Below are 14,627 nucleotides of genomic sequence, written 5' to 3'. Positions count from 1 at the left end.
AAGAACCCATTCCTTTCCTCCGGCTATGTAGCCACGAAGATTATCCATAAGACCAAAGTGTCTCATTGACTCATCAAGATCAAAGTCACTATCATCATCCTCATCATAGTATCCATGTTCAACATCATCATGTGAATGATCATCACCTAGAGAGAGCGATTCATTAGATGTATGACCGTGACAATGTGCATGCTTATGAATTCTAATAACTTGCGAGATGATGCTACTAATGACTCCAACATCTCCTTTGGCACGCATAAGGTCACGGAGCTCAAATAGACATTCATCAAACTTAGGATCACTAGTATCCATCTTTTGAAAAGCAATGGACTTTTGAAGAATCTCATCTAGATTTTTCTAGGAATAGTTTGGAAAGTGCTCCTCAAGATATTTCCATATAGTATAAGCACATTCAAGTGTAGGCAAGCATACAAGCAAATTTCTAGGCAATCCTCTCATGATAAGATCAATAGTTATAAGATTGCGGGTCATGTCAAGACACTCATCGGGGGTAGGATGCAAGGGGTCAATAGGGGCACATAAGGGCTAGTAATATACTTGTTCAAATTATATTCATTGAAAAACTCAAGAACCTCATTCTTCTAAGCATTATATAACTCTCCGTCAAGCACAGGCACTCTACGTCTAATACTCCCAATCGTAGACACATCCATCTTCCTCATATGGCGATTAAACCAAAGCAATGGAGACCGAAGCAATTATACCAATTGAAAGGATCGAGAAGAGGGGTCTATAGGAGGTGATTAGACCCTCAAGAAGTAAAAGTGGCAGTTTTTTAAAATTCTTCAAGTTGAGGTGGAGTTTTAGCACAAATTTAAGCATTCACAATACATTTCAAGCAAGCATGGCAAGAGTATGAGCAGCGGAAAGAGTAAAGCATGCTAATTGCAAGAAAGTAAAGGGATGGGATTGGAGTGTGCAAACGCAATGAAGACACGGACATTTTTGGCGTGGTTCCGATAGGTCGTGCTATCGTACGTCCACGTTGATGGAGACTTCAACCCACAAAGGGTAATGGTTGCGCGAGTCCACGGAGGGCTCCACCCACGAAGGGTCCACAAAGAAGCAACATTGTCTATCCCACCATGGCCATCGCCCATGAAGGACTTGCCTCACTCGGGTAGATCTTCACGAAGTAGGCGAACTCCTTGCCCTTACAAACTTCCTGGTTCAACTCCACAATCTTGTAGGAGGCTCCCAAGCGACACCTAACCAATCTAGGAGACAACACTCTCCAAAAGGTAATAGATATTGTGTTGATGATGAACTCCTTGCTCTTGTGCTTCAAATGTTGGCTCCCCATCACTCAACTCCCTCTCACATATTTGGATTTGGTGGAAAGATGATTTGAGTGGAAAGCAACTTGGGGAAGGCTAGAAATCAAGATTCTTGTGGTTGGATTGGAATATCTTGATCTCAACACATGAGTAGGTGGTTCTCTCTCAGAAAATGTAAGCTAGAACTGTAGGCACGTTCTTATGGCTATCTCACATATGGAGAAGGGGGTGGAGGGGTATATATAGCCTGCACACAAAATCCAATCGTTACAAACATTTGACCCAACTCGGTCAGACTGAATAGAAGAACTCGGTGAGACCACTTAAGTTCAAAATGTGAACATTAGGAATCTTGGTGGGACCGACTGGAACAACTCGGTGGGACCGATGTGCTAGGGTTAGGGCAAACATCAACTCGGTGGCACCGATTGCATCAACTCAGTTAGACCGAAGCAAAGCAATAAGGCAACAGAGAGAATGTCAAGCAAACTTGATGGGACCGATTGCACATTTCGGTGAGACCGAAATAATGCAATGAGAAATGGAGAGTTTGCAAAGCCATCTCGGTGAGACCGAGATCCGTATCGCTGTGACCGAGGTGTTAGGGTTTCTGGCAGTGGCTATGTCAAATGAACTCGATGGCCCTAGATAGAAGGTTTCGATGGGGCCAAGTTTGACTTTGGGTTTTGTACATATTTGGAAATGGGAAAGTGATTCAGGGCTTTGGAGCAATACCACTAAGAATTTTGAGCAAGTAGACCATTAAGCAACACCTCATCCCCTTTTAATAGTATATTGGCTTTCCCATGGACTCAATGTGATCTTGTATCACTGAAGTATATAAATGAAGAGTCTTGAGCTTTTGCCAATATGTCTCCTTAGCATTTTGACGGGGGTTCCACATCCTCTTGTCCATGCCACGCCATTGTTGAACTTGTCTGAAATACACTAGATAAAAACATTAGTCCAACACGAGATATGTTGACATTAATTACCAAAATCACCCAGGGAGCACTTGTGCTTTCACCAACCCCTTCAATGTTGGAGGTCATATACACTATCATAGGAAGGCTTACTAGTAACGAGCGCATTTTTTGCTTTAGTGAAGAGCAAAGCACTTGTTAGTGATAGTTTTTCATTGATAACAACTTGCGAGTGACGACAGGTCCACTCATCACTCGCAACTACTCTACCTCTGATGGGCAGCTGATACGTCTCCAACGTATATATAGTTTACCTCAGACCTACGGGTCCATAGATAGCAGATAGGTGTCTTCTTCTCTCTCTTTGATTCTCAATACCATGTTCTCCTCGATGTTCTTGGAGATCTATCTGACGTAATCTTCTTTTGTGGGGTCCGCATGCTTAACGTTCCATGATGATTTAGTATTACATGAGTTATGTGATTTTGTGAACGAATGTTGTTCGGAGTCCTGGATGAGATCATGGACATGACAAGGAGTCTCGAAATGGTTGAGAGGTAAATATTAACATATAGGACAATAGTATTCGGACACCGGAAGTGCTCCGGAGTGTAACGTATATTTATCGGAGCACCGGAGGGGTTACCAGAGAGCCCTAGAGGTTAATGTGCCAAAGGGGAAGGGGCACACAAGCCCACAAGGGGCTGGCGCACCCCTGATGACCCACAAGTATAGAGAATCTATCGTAGTCCTTTCGATAAGTAAGAGTGTCGAACCCAACAAGGACCAGAAGGAAATGATAAGCGATTTTCAGCAAGGTATTCTCTACAAGCACTGAAATTATAGGTAACAGATAGTTTTGTGATAAGATAATTTGTAACGAGCAACAAGTAACAAAAGTAAATATAGTGCAGTAAGGTGGCCCAATCCTTTTTGTAGCAGAGGACAAGCCTGGACAAACTCTTATATAGAGAAAAGCGCTCCCGAGGACACATGGGAATTATCGTCAAGCTAGGTTTCATCACGATCATATGATTCACGTTTGGTACTTTGATTATTTGGTATGTGGGTGGACCGGTGCTTGGGTGCTGTCCTTACTTGGACAAGCATCCCACTTATGATTAACTTCTATTGCAAGCATCCGCAACTACAACAAAAGTATTAAGGCAAACCTAACCATAGCATGAAACATGTGGATCCAAATCAGTCCCTTACGAAGCAACGCATAAACTAGGGTTTATGCTTCTGTCACTCTAGCAACCTATCATCTACTTATTACTTCCCAATCCCTTCCTCTAGGCCCAAATAAAGGTGAAGTGTCATGTAGTCGACGTTCACATAACACCACTAGAGGAGAGACAACATACATCTCATCAAAATATCAAACGAATACCAAATTCACATGACTACTAATAGCAAGACTCCTCCCATGTCCTCAGGAACAAATGTAACTACTCAGAAAGCATATTCATGTTCATAATCAGAGGAGTATTAATATGCATATAGGATCTGAACATATGATCTTCCACCAAATAAACCAACTAGCATCATCTACAAGGACTAATAAACACTACTAGCAACCCACAGGTACCAATCCCGGACTTAGAGACAAGAATTGGATACAAGAGATGAACTAGGGTTTGAGAGGAGATGGTGCTGGTGAAGATGTTGATGGAGATTGGCCCCCTCGAGATGAGAGGAGCGTTGGTGATGACGATGGTGATGATTTCCCCCTCCCGGAGGGAAGTGTCCCCGGTAGAACAGCTCCGCCAGAGCCCTAGATTGGTTCCGCCAAGGTTCCGCCTCGTGGCTGCGGAGTCTCGTCCCGAAAGCTTGCTTATCATTTGTTACTCAACGAAAGACTCCATATAGCATAAGATGGGCGTTGGAGGGCCACCAGGGGGCCCATGAGGCAGGGGGCGCGCCTAGGGGGTAGGGCGCGCCCCACCCTCGTGGCCAGGGTGTGGCCCCCCTCTGGAACTTCTTGCGCTCAATATTTTTTATATATTCCGAAAATGACTTCCGTGAAGTTTCAGGACTTTTGGAGCTGTGCAGAATAGGTCTCTAATATTTGCTCCTTTTCCAGCCCAAAATCCCAGCTGCCGGCATTCTCCCTCTTTATGTAACCTTGTAAAATAAGAGAGAATAGGCATAAGTATTGTGACATAATGTGTAATAACAGCCCATAATGCAATAAATATCGATATAAAAGCATGATGCAAAATGGACGTATCAACTCCCCCAAGCTTAGACCTCGCTTTTCCTCAAGCGAAAGCCGAAATCGAAAAATATTTCCACATGTTTAGAGATAGAGGTGTCGATAAAAATAAAATACGGACATGAGGGCATCATGATCATTCTTAGAACATCAACTTATATAATTCTTGTCATATGATCTCTTATGCTAGAGTAACAATTCAATCACAATTTCAAGTATGAATCATAAACTTCGTTGAAAACTAACAAACTATAATTTCAGTCATTGGAGCAATTGCAATTTATCATAACATAGGAAAGAGTCAATATAAGAGCTTTTCAGCAAGTCCACATACTCAACTATCATATAGCCTATCACAATTGCTAACACTCACGCAATACTTATGGGTATGGAGTTTTAATCGGACATAGAGAAAGATAGGGGCTTATAGTTTTGCCTCCCAACGTTTTACCTCAAGGGTAATGTCAACAATAATAGTTCATGAAAACTCACATCCAATTCTCCATATATACCAGGATCTTTGCAACATGTTGTGCTTGCCAAAAGATAAAATGTAAAAAGTAAGGGTGAAGATCACCATGACTCTTATGCAAGCTAGGAGATAAAAGTAAAAGATAGGCCCTTCGCAGAGGGAAACAGAGGTTGTCATGCGCTTTTATGGTTGGATGCACAAAATCTTTAATGCGAAATAACGTCACTTTATATTGCCACTTGTGATATGGACGTTTATTATGCAGTCCATCGCTTTTATTTCTTCCGTATCACACGATCATATAAAGCTTATTTTCTCCCACAGTAATAAGTCATACATATTTAGAGGGCAATTTTTATTGCTTGCACCGATGACAACTTACTTGAGGGATCTTACTCAATCCATAGGTAGGTATGGTGGACTCTCATGGCAAAACTGGTTTAAGGGTGTTTGGAAGCACAAGTAGTATCTCTACTTGGTGCAAGGAATTTGGCTAGCATGAGGGGGAAAGGCAAGCTCAATCATGTCCAACGTCAACGCTTTAGCATGTCATATTTTAATGAGTGCTCACAATCATAAAAGATGTCCAAGATAGTGTATTTATATGTGAAGACCTCTCTTTCTTTATTACTTCCTATTAATTGCAACGATGTCCAAAACTATGTTTGAACTCTCAACAACTTTTATTCATCATACCCTTTCTATGTGAGCTCATTACTCTCCATAAGATCCATATGATCTCTTTGTTTCTTTTTATTTCTTTCTCTTTTCTTTTATTCACTCAAGATTATGGCAAAATAATCAAGCCCTTGGCTCAACACTAATCTTTATTATATATAGCTCACGGACTCGATTACATAGAAGGATCATAAAGCAAAACTCACAACTAGATCATACTAAAACTTTATGCTACTAGATCAAGATATTACCAAAAGAATCGAACTAAGAAAAACGGTAAAGATAGAAGTGATGGTGATACGATACCGGGGCACTCCCCAAGCTTGGCAGTTGCCAAGGGGAGTGCCCATACCAGATACTCAATTCTTCTTTGTTGGTGGAGAGGATGTTGGTTTTGTTGATGGCGTAGGCTTCTTCCTTAATTTTCGCTTGAGGACAGAGTTTTGATCCCTTAGGTCATCAATCTCCTGCTCAAGGCTTAATAACTTCTTGCATAATTCCTGTTTGTTTTCCTGCAAGAGGCGAAAAGGGATAAACTCGGTCTTAGGTTTCTTTGCTCTATCAGGGAGGCTTGACTTTTTGAACTCCACATGCATGTCCCCAGGTTGACGTAATGGGACTTCATCTTCACCTGAACTCGTCTCCTCCTTTCCCAGGGTTCATAGTCCTCTTCTTCTTCCGTAGTCCAACCACAACACTCCACGTCCCCATAGACCTTAGGATCTAGAAGATAATCAGCCACATAGCTTTGTCCTTTCGAATCCTGGGACGACATATTGCTCTAGTCTGTAGCAAAAATAGCTCGAAACAAGAACATGAGATTTTTGCGTGAGATTGTGGTCAAAACTTTCGGGAGGTTATTTAATGAATTTTTAACGACCAAAATACGTAACGTGCAAGAAAACGGAGTCCGGAGAGCACATGAGGTGCCCACGAGGCAGGGGGGCGCGCCCTCCGCCCTCGTGGAGCCCTCGTGTCCTTCCCGAACTGCTTCTTATTTTTCTATTTTTCTAAATATTCCAAAACGGAGAAAAATTGCCATTAGAACTGTTTTGGAGTCGGTTTACTTACCGTACCACATACCTATTCCTTTTCGGAGTCTGAAACATTCCGAAAAGTGTCCCTTATGTATTCCTCCGGGGTTGCGGTTTCAATAATATTGGTTTCAACATTTATAGGATTACCTGAGATATAATGTTTGATTCTTTGACCGTTTACCACCTTCGGATTTGTGCCTTCGAAGTTGTTGATTTTTATGGCACCGGAACGATAGACCTCCTCGATAACGTAAGGACCTTCCCATTTAGAGAGAAGCTTTCTTGCAAAAAATCTTAAATGAGAGTTGTATAGCAATACATAATCACCTACATTAAACTCACGCTTTTTTATCCTTTTGTCATGCCATCTTTTAACCTTTCCTTTAAACAATTTGGCATTCTCATAGGCTTGAGTTCTCCATTCATCAAGTGAGCTAATATCAAATAACCTTTTCTCACTGGCAAGTTTGAAATCATAATTGAGATCTTTAATATCCCAATAAGCCTTATGTTCTAGTTCGAGAGGTAAGTGACATGCTTTTCCATAAACCATTTTATATGGAGACATACCCATAGGATTTTTATATGCAGTTCTATAGGCCCATAATGCATCATCAAGTTTCTTGGCCCAATTCTTTCTAGATCTATTAACAGTCTTTTGCAAAATTAATTTGAGATATCTATTACTCAATTCTACTTGACCACTAGACTGTGGGTGATAAGGGGATGCAATTCTATGATTAACATCATACTTAGCAAGCATTTTACGGAAAGCACTATGAATAAAATGTGAACCACCATCAGTCATTAAACACCTAGGGACTCCAAACCTCGGAAAAATAACTTCTGTAAGCATCTTAATAGAGGTGTTATGATCAGCACTACTAGTTGGAATAGCTTCTACCCACTTAGTAACGTAATCAACATCAACTAAAATATGTATCCATTAGAGGCAGGAAAAGGTCCCATATAATCAAAGCCCCAAAGATCAAATGGTTCGATAACAAGCGAATAATTCATAGGCATTTCTTGACGTCTACTAATATTACCGATTCTTTGACATTCATCACAAGATAAGAAAAACTTACGGGCATCCTTGAAGAGAGTAGGCCAATAAAAACCGGATTGCAATACCTTATGTGCAGTTCTATCTCCATCATGGTGTCCTCCATAAGCCTCGGAGTGACACTTGCGTAGGATCTGTTCCTGTTCATGCCCAGGTACACAACGTCTAATAACACCATCTACTCCTTCTTTATAAAGATGTGGATCATCCCATAAGTAATATCTTAAATCGTAGAAAAACTTTTTCTTTTGTTGGTATGTGAAACTAGGTGGTATAAATTTAGCAACAATGTAATTAGCATAATCAACATACCATGGAGCAGTATGAGAAGCATTTATGACATTTAATTGTTCATCAGGAAAGCTATCATCAATAGGTAGTGGGTCATCAAGAACATTTTCTAACCTAGACAAGTTGTCTGCAACGAGGTTCTCAGCTCCCTTTCCATCAATAATATGCAAATCAAATTCTTGTAGCAAGAGAACCCATCTACTAAGTCTAGGTTTAGCATCTTTCTTTTCCATAAGATATTTAATAGCAGCATGATCCGTGTGAATAGTTACTTTAGAATCAACAATATAAGGTCTGAACTTATCACAAGCAAATACAACTGCTAAAAATTCTTTTTCAGTAGTGGCATAATTTCTCTGGGCATTGTCTAGAGGTTTACTAGCATATTGAATAACATTTAATTTCTTATCAACTCTTTGCCCTAGAACAGCACCTACAGCATAATCACTAGCATCACACATAATTTCAAAAGGTAAATTCCAATCAGGTGGTTGAACAATAGGTGCAGAGATCAATTTTTCTTAAGTATTTTAAAGGCTTCTACACAATCATCATCAAAGACGAATGGTATATATTTTTGTAATAAATTAGTTAGAGGCTGAGAAATTTTTGAGAAGTCCTTAATGAACCTCCTATAAAAACCGGCATGACCAAGAAAACTTCTTATACCTTTGATGTCCTTGTTACACGACATCTTTTCAATAGCATCAACTTTAGCTTTATCAACTTCAATGCCCCTTTCAGATATTTTGTGCCCCAAGACAATACCTTCATTAACCATAAAGTGGCATTTATCCCAATTCAAGACAAGGTTAGTTTCTTCACATCTCTGCAAACACGATCAATGTTGCTTAAACAATCATCAAAAGAGGATCCATAAACGGAGAAATCATCCATGAATACCTCACATATATTTTCACAAAAATCATAAAATATAACCATCATGCATCTTTGAAAGGTAGCAGGTGCATTACATAAACCAAAAGGCATACATCTATAAGCAAAAGTACCGAAAGGGCAAGTAAAAGTGGTCTTAGATTGATCATTGGCTGACACAGGTATTTGAGAGAAACCAGAATAACCATCTAGAAAGCAAAAATGTGTATGCTTGGATAATCTTTCTAGCATTTGATCAATGAAAGGTAAGGGGTAATGATCGTTTTTAGTAGCCTTATTTAATTTGTGGAAATCAATTGCCATCCTATAACCTGTAATAATTCTTTGCGGAATCAATTCATCTTTATCATTAGGAACGGCATTAATACCTCCCTTCTTAGGAACACAATGGACAGTACTTACCCACTGACTATCAGCAACGGGATAAATTATACATGCCTCATGGAGCTTTAGTATTTCTTTTCTTACCACTTCTTTCATCTTAGGATTCAACCATCGTTGATGATCAATAACTGGTTTGGCATCTTTCTCCAAATTTATTTTGTGTTGACATTGAGTGGGACTAATGCCCTTAAGATCATCAAGAGTATATCCAATAGCAGCACGGTGCTTCTTCAGAGTTTTCAATAATTTTTCTTCCTCCTTCTCTGAAAGGTTAGCACTAATAATAATAGGATATATCTTCTTTTCATCAAGATACACATATTTAAGAGTATCAGGCAAAGGTTTAAGATCAAACACGAGATCACCCTTGGGTGGAGGAGGATCCCCTAAGATTTCAACAGACAAGTTGTGTTTCAGAATAGGTCCCTGTTTAAAGAACACTTCATCTATTTCCCTTCTTTCATTCATAAACATATCATTTTCATGGTTTAGCAAATATTATTCTAAAGGATCACTAGGAGGTACGGCAATAGAAGCAAGACCAATAATTTCATCTTTACTAGGCAATTCTTCTTCACGGTGTTGTCTACGAAATTTAGAAAAGTTGAACTCATGAGACATATCACCTAAACCAATAGTAATAACATCCTTTTTGCAGTCTATCCTAGCATTAACAGTGTTTAAGATGGGTCTACCAAATATAATGGGACAAAAGTTATCTTGTGGGGAACCAAGAACAAGAAAATCAGCAGGATATTTAGTTTTCCCACACAAGACTTCAACATCTCTAACAATCCCAATTGGTCAAATAGTATCTCTATTGGCAAGTTTAATTGTGACATCAATATCTTCTAACTCAGCAGGTGCAATATCATGCATAATATCGTTGTACAAGTCAATAGGTATTGCACTAGCACTAGCACCCATATCACACAAGCCATGATAACAATGATCTCCTATTTTAACAGAAATAACAAGCATGCCATCCACATGTCTATGTTTATCTTTAGCACAAGGTTAGCAATTCTAGCAGTTTCATCACAGAAATAAATAACATGCCCATCAATTTTATCAGCCAAGAGATCCTTAACAATAGCAATATTAGGTTCAACTTTAACTTGCTCAGGAGGTGTATAGGTTCTAATATTGCTTTTACGAACCACAGTTGAAGCTTTAGCATGATCTTTTATCCTAACAGGAAAAGGTGGTTTCTCAACATAAGCAGTAGGAACAATAGGATCATTATAAGTGATAGTCTTTTCTTCAACTTTAATAGGTGCAACTACTTTTACTTCTATGGGAGGATGATATTTAAACCACTTCTCCTTAGGGAGACCAACATGAGTAGCAAAAGATTCACAAAAAGAAGCTACTATCTCAGAGTCAAGTCCATATTTAGTGCTAAATTTGCGGAAAACATCAGTATCCATAAAAGATTTAACACAATCAAACTTAGGTGTCTTACCTGACTTCTTACCTTCGTCGAGATCCCAATCTTCAGAGTTGCGTTTAATTCTTTCCAATAAATCCCATTTGAATTAAATAGTCTTCATCATAAAAGAGCCAACACAAGAAGTATCGAGCATGGTGCGGTTGTTATCAGAAAGCCGAGCATAAATTTTTTGAATAATCATTTCTCTTGAGAGCTCATGATTGGGGCATGAATATAAAATTGGCTTAAGCCTCCCCCAAGCTTGAGCGATGCTTTCTCCTTCGCAAGGCCAAAACTTATATATATAATTACGATCACGATGTACAAGATGGATAGGATAAAACTTCTGATGAAATTCCAATTTCAATCGTTTGTAGTTCCATGATCCCATATCATCACATAGCCTATACCATGTCAATGCATCTCCCTCCAAAGATAAAGGGAAGACCTTCTTCTTGACAACATCATCGGGCATACCTACAAGCTTAAATAATACACAAACTTCATCCACATATATTAGGTGCTCATCAGGATGTAATGTTCCATCTCCTGCAAAAGGATTAGCTACCAGTTTTTCTATCATACCCGAAGAAATTTCAAAGCAGACATTTTCATTTTCAGTAGGTTCAATAGGTTCAGTAGGTTGAGGAGCAACTCTTTGCTCTACTGGTCGGGGTGAAGATACCCCGAACAAGCCCCTCAGAGGATTACTTTCCATAGTAACAAGTGACAGTAAATTTCAGCACACTATATAAATTTTTCCTTACCAAATTCCACCTACCAAAGGCGCTTCACTCCCCGGCAACGGCGCCAGAAAAGAGTCTTGATGACCCACAAGTATAGGGTATCTATCGTAGTCCTTTCGATAAGTAAGAGTGTTGAACCCAATGAGGAGCAGAAGGAAATGATAAGCAATTTTCAGCAAGGCATTCTCTACAAGCACTGAAATTATAGGTAACAGATAGTTTTGTGATAAGATAATTTGTAACGAGCAACAAGTAACAAAAGTAAATATAGTGCAGCAAGGTGTCCCAATCCTTTTTGTAGCAAAGGACAAGCCTGGACAAACTCTTATATAGAGAAAAGCGCTCCCGAGGACACATGGGAATTATCGTCAAGCTAGGTTTCATCGCGATCATATGATTCGCGTTCGGTACTTTGATAATTTGGTATGTGGGTGGACCGGTGCTTGGGTGCTGTCCTTACTTGGACAAGCATCCCACTTATGATTAACCTCTATTGCAAGGATCCGCAACTACAACAAAAGTATTAAGGTAAACCTAACCATAGCATGAAACATGTGGATCCAAATCAGTCCCTTACGAAGCAACGCATAAACTAGGGTTTAAGCTTTTGTCACTCTAGCAACCCATCATCTACTTATTACTTCCCAATGCCTTCCTTTAGGCCCAAATAATGGTGAAGTGTCATGTAGTCGACGTTCACATAACACCACTAGAGGAGAGATAACATACATCTCATCAAAATATCGAACGAATACCAAATTCACATGACTATTAATAGCAAGACTTCTCCCATGTCCTCAGGAACGAACGTAACTACTCACAAAGCATATTCATGTTCATAATCAGAGGAGTATTAATATGCATATAGGATCTGAACATATGATCTTCCACCAAATAAACCAACTTGCATCAACTACAAGGAGTAATTAACACTACTAGCAACCCACAGGTACCAATCCCAGACTTAGAGACAAGAATTGGATACAAGAGATGAACTAGGGTTTGAGAGGAGATGGTGCTGGTGAAGATGTTGATGGCGATTGGCCCCCTCCCGATGAGAGGACTGTTGGTGATGACGATGGTGATCATTTCCCCCTCCGTGAGGGAAGTTTGCCCGGCAGAACAGCTCTGCCAAAGCCCTAGATTGGTTCCGCCAAGGTTCTGCCTCGTGACGGCGGAGTCTCGTCCACAAAGCTTGCTTATAATTTTTTCCTCAATGAAAGACTCCATATAGCAGAAGATGGGCATCGGAGGGCCACCAGGGGGCCCATGAGGCAGGGGGCGCGTCCAGGGGGGTAGGGCGCGCCCCCCACCCTCGTGGCTAGGGTGTGGCCCCCCTCTAGAACTTCTAGCGCTCAGTATTTTTATATATTCTGAAAATGACTTCCGTGAAGTTTGAGGACTTTTGGAGCTATGCATAATAGGTCTCTAATATTTGCTCCTTTTCCAGCCCAGAATCCCAGCTGCCGGCATTCTCCCTCTTTATGTAAACCTTGTAAAATAAGAGAGAATAGGCATAAGTATTATGACATAATGTGTAATAACAGCCCATAATGCAATAAATATCGATATAAAAGCATGATGCAAAATGGACGTATCAACCCCTCCTAGGCCACCGGCCAAGTGGGGGAAGGAAAGGGGGGAGTCGGCCTCCCCCTTCCTTTCCTCTCCCTCTCTTCCTTTCCCCTTCCAGCAAATATGGTAGGGGCGCATTGGAATAGGCCCCCAAGTAGGATTCCTCCTACTTGGGGCACCCCATGGCTGTTCCCCTCCCCCTCCCACCTATATATACGTGGGGAGGGGCCCCCTAGAACACACACCAACAATTGTTAGCCATGTGCAACGCCCCCCTCCACAGTTTACGCCTCCAGTCATATCTTCATAGTGCTTAAGCGAACGCTACAAAAAAAGACACATCCGTGACATTTTGGGCTGAACGAATTTTTTTTCTGTCATACATATGACACTTCTATGACGAAACCCGGTATCATCATAGATGTGGTGGGTTCCTACTTCTATGACAAAAAATCATGACAGAAAATGGGCTTTTCGTCCTAGGCGGGCCGGAGACGCAGCTGCATGACATTCTTTGGGTCGTCCATGACGGAAAAAACCGTGGTAGAAGCGAGGGGGAGGAAACTTTCGGGGAGTTCCCGGTTACGGTGGGAGGTCGGGGGCCGAGTGATGCGCGTTTCTCTCGTACACGTACGCGCGTGCGTGCGAGGCGTTGGCTCTAACTGAACCCGAGCGAGGCGTTGGGCTCTAACTGAACCCGAGCGATTGCACTGCAGGCTACGCATTATTGAACCCGAGTGATCGATCGATGGCTGTTAACTGAACCCGATCGAGCAATTCCTTCACTACTACTGCTAACTGAAGTCGATCGATGCTGCCTCTGGATGAACAGTGAGCGTTACCGGGGGGGGGGGGGTTGGATGAACAGCTCCCGGTGGGGGTGGATGAACATGACCCCATGGTGTTGCCTCTGGATGAACAGGACCCCGATCGATCGAGCCGGTTGGGGCTGGATGAACAGGACCCCGTGGAGGGCTGGATGAACAGGACCACCTCGTGGAGGGCAGGATGAACAATAAACGGTGGAGGGCAGGATGAATAGTAGCCCGTGGAGGGGTGGTTGAACAGGAGCCCGTGGAGAGGGCTGGTTGAACAGTAGCCGGTGGAGTAGCGCGCGGTGGAGGCTGGATGAACAGGAGCCCGTGGATGAACAGTCGTAGGTGGAGGCTGGAGGAGGTCGACGGTGGATGAACAGTAGCTCGTGGAGGCTGGAGGGGGTCGACAGTGGAGATGAATAGTATCCCGTGGAGTCTCGTTTTGCGGTACGCCACACCCCTCCCGATGAACAAGACCCCCGTTTCGACCGTAGCGCTCCAACACAAGTCCGTTCTGTCCGTTTTGCGGTACGCCACACCCCTCCTGATCAACAGGACCCCCGTTTCGACTATAGGAGGTCCGTTTCCTCCGTTTAGCGGTACGCCAGACCCCTCCCGATGAACATGATCCCGTTTCGAACATGGCAGGTCGAACACAAGGCCGTTTCCTCCGTTCTGCGGTACGCCAGGCCTCGTTTCCATTGCCTGTTCCATCCAAGCCCTCCCGATGAACACGACGCATTCCGTTGCCTCCCCATGAACACGACGACGACGCTGTTTCTCCGTTCCGACCCA

The sequence above is a fragment of the Triticum urartu genome, chromosome 2, assembly GCF_003073215.2.
Source record: "Triticum urartu cultivar G1812 chromosome 2, Tu2.1, whole genome shotgun sequence".
Taxonomy (NCBI): domain Eukaryota; kingdom Viridiplantae; phylum Streptophyta; class Magnoliopsida; order Poales; family Poaceae; genus Triticum; species Triticum urartu.
The sequence above is the reverse complement of the archived record's forward strand: the minus strand, read 5'-3'. Positions refer to the sequence as shown.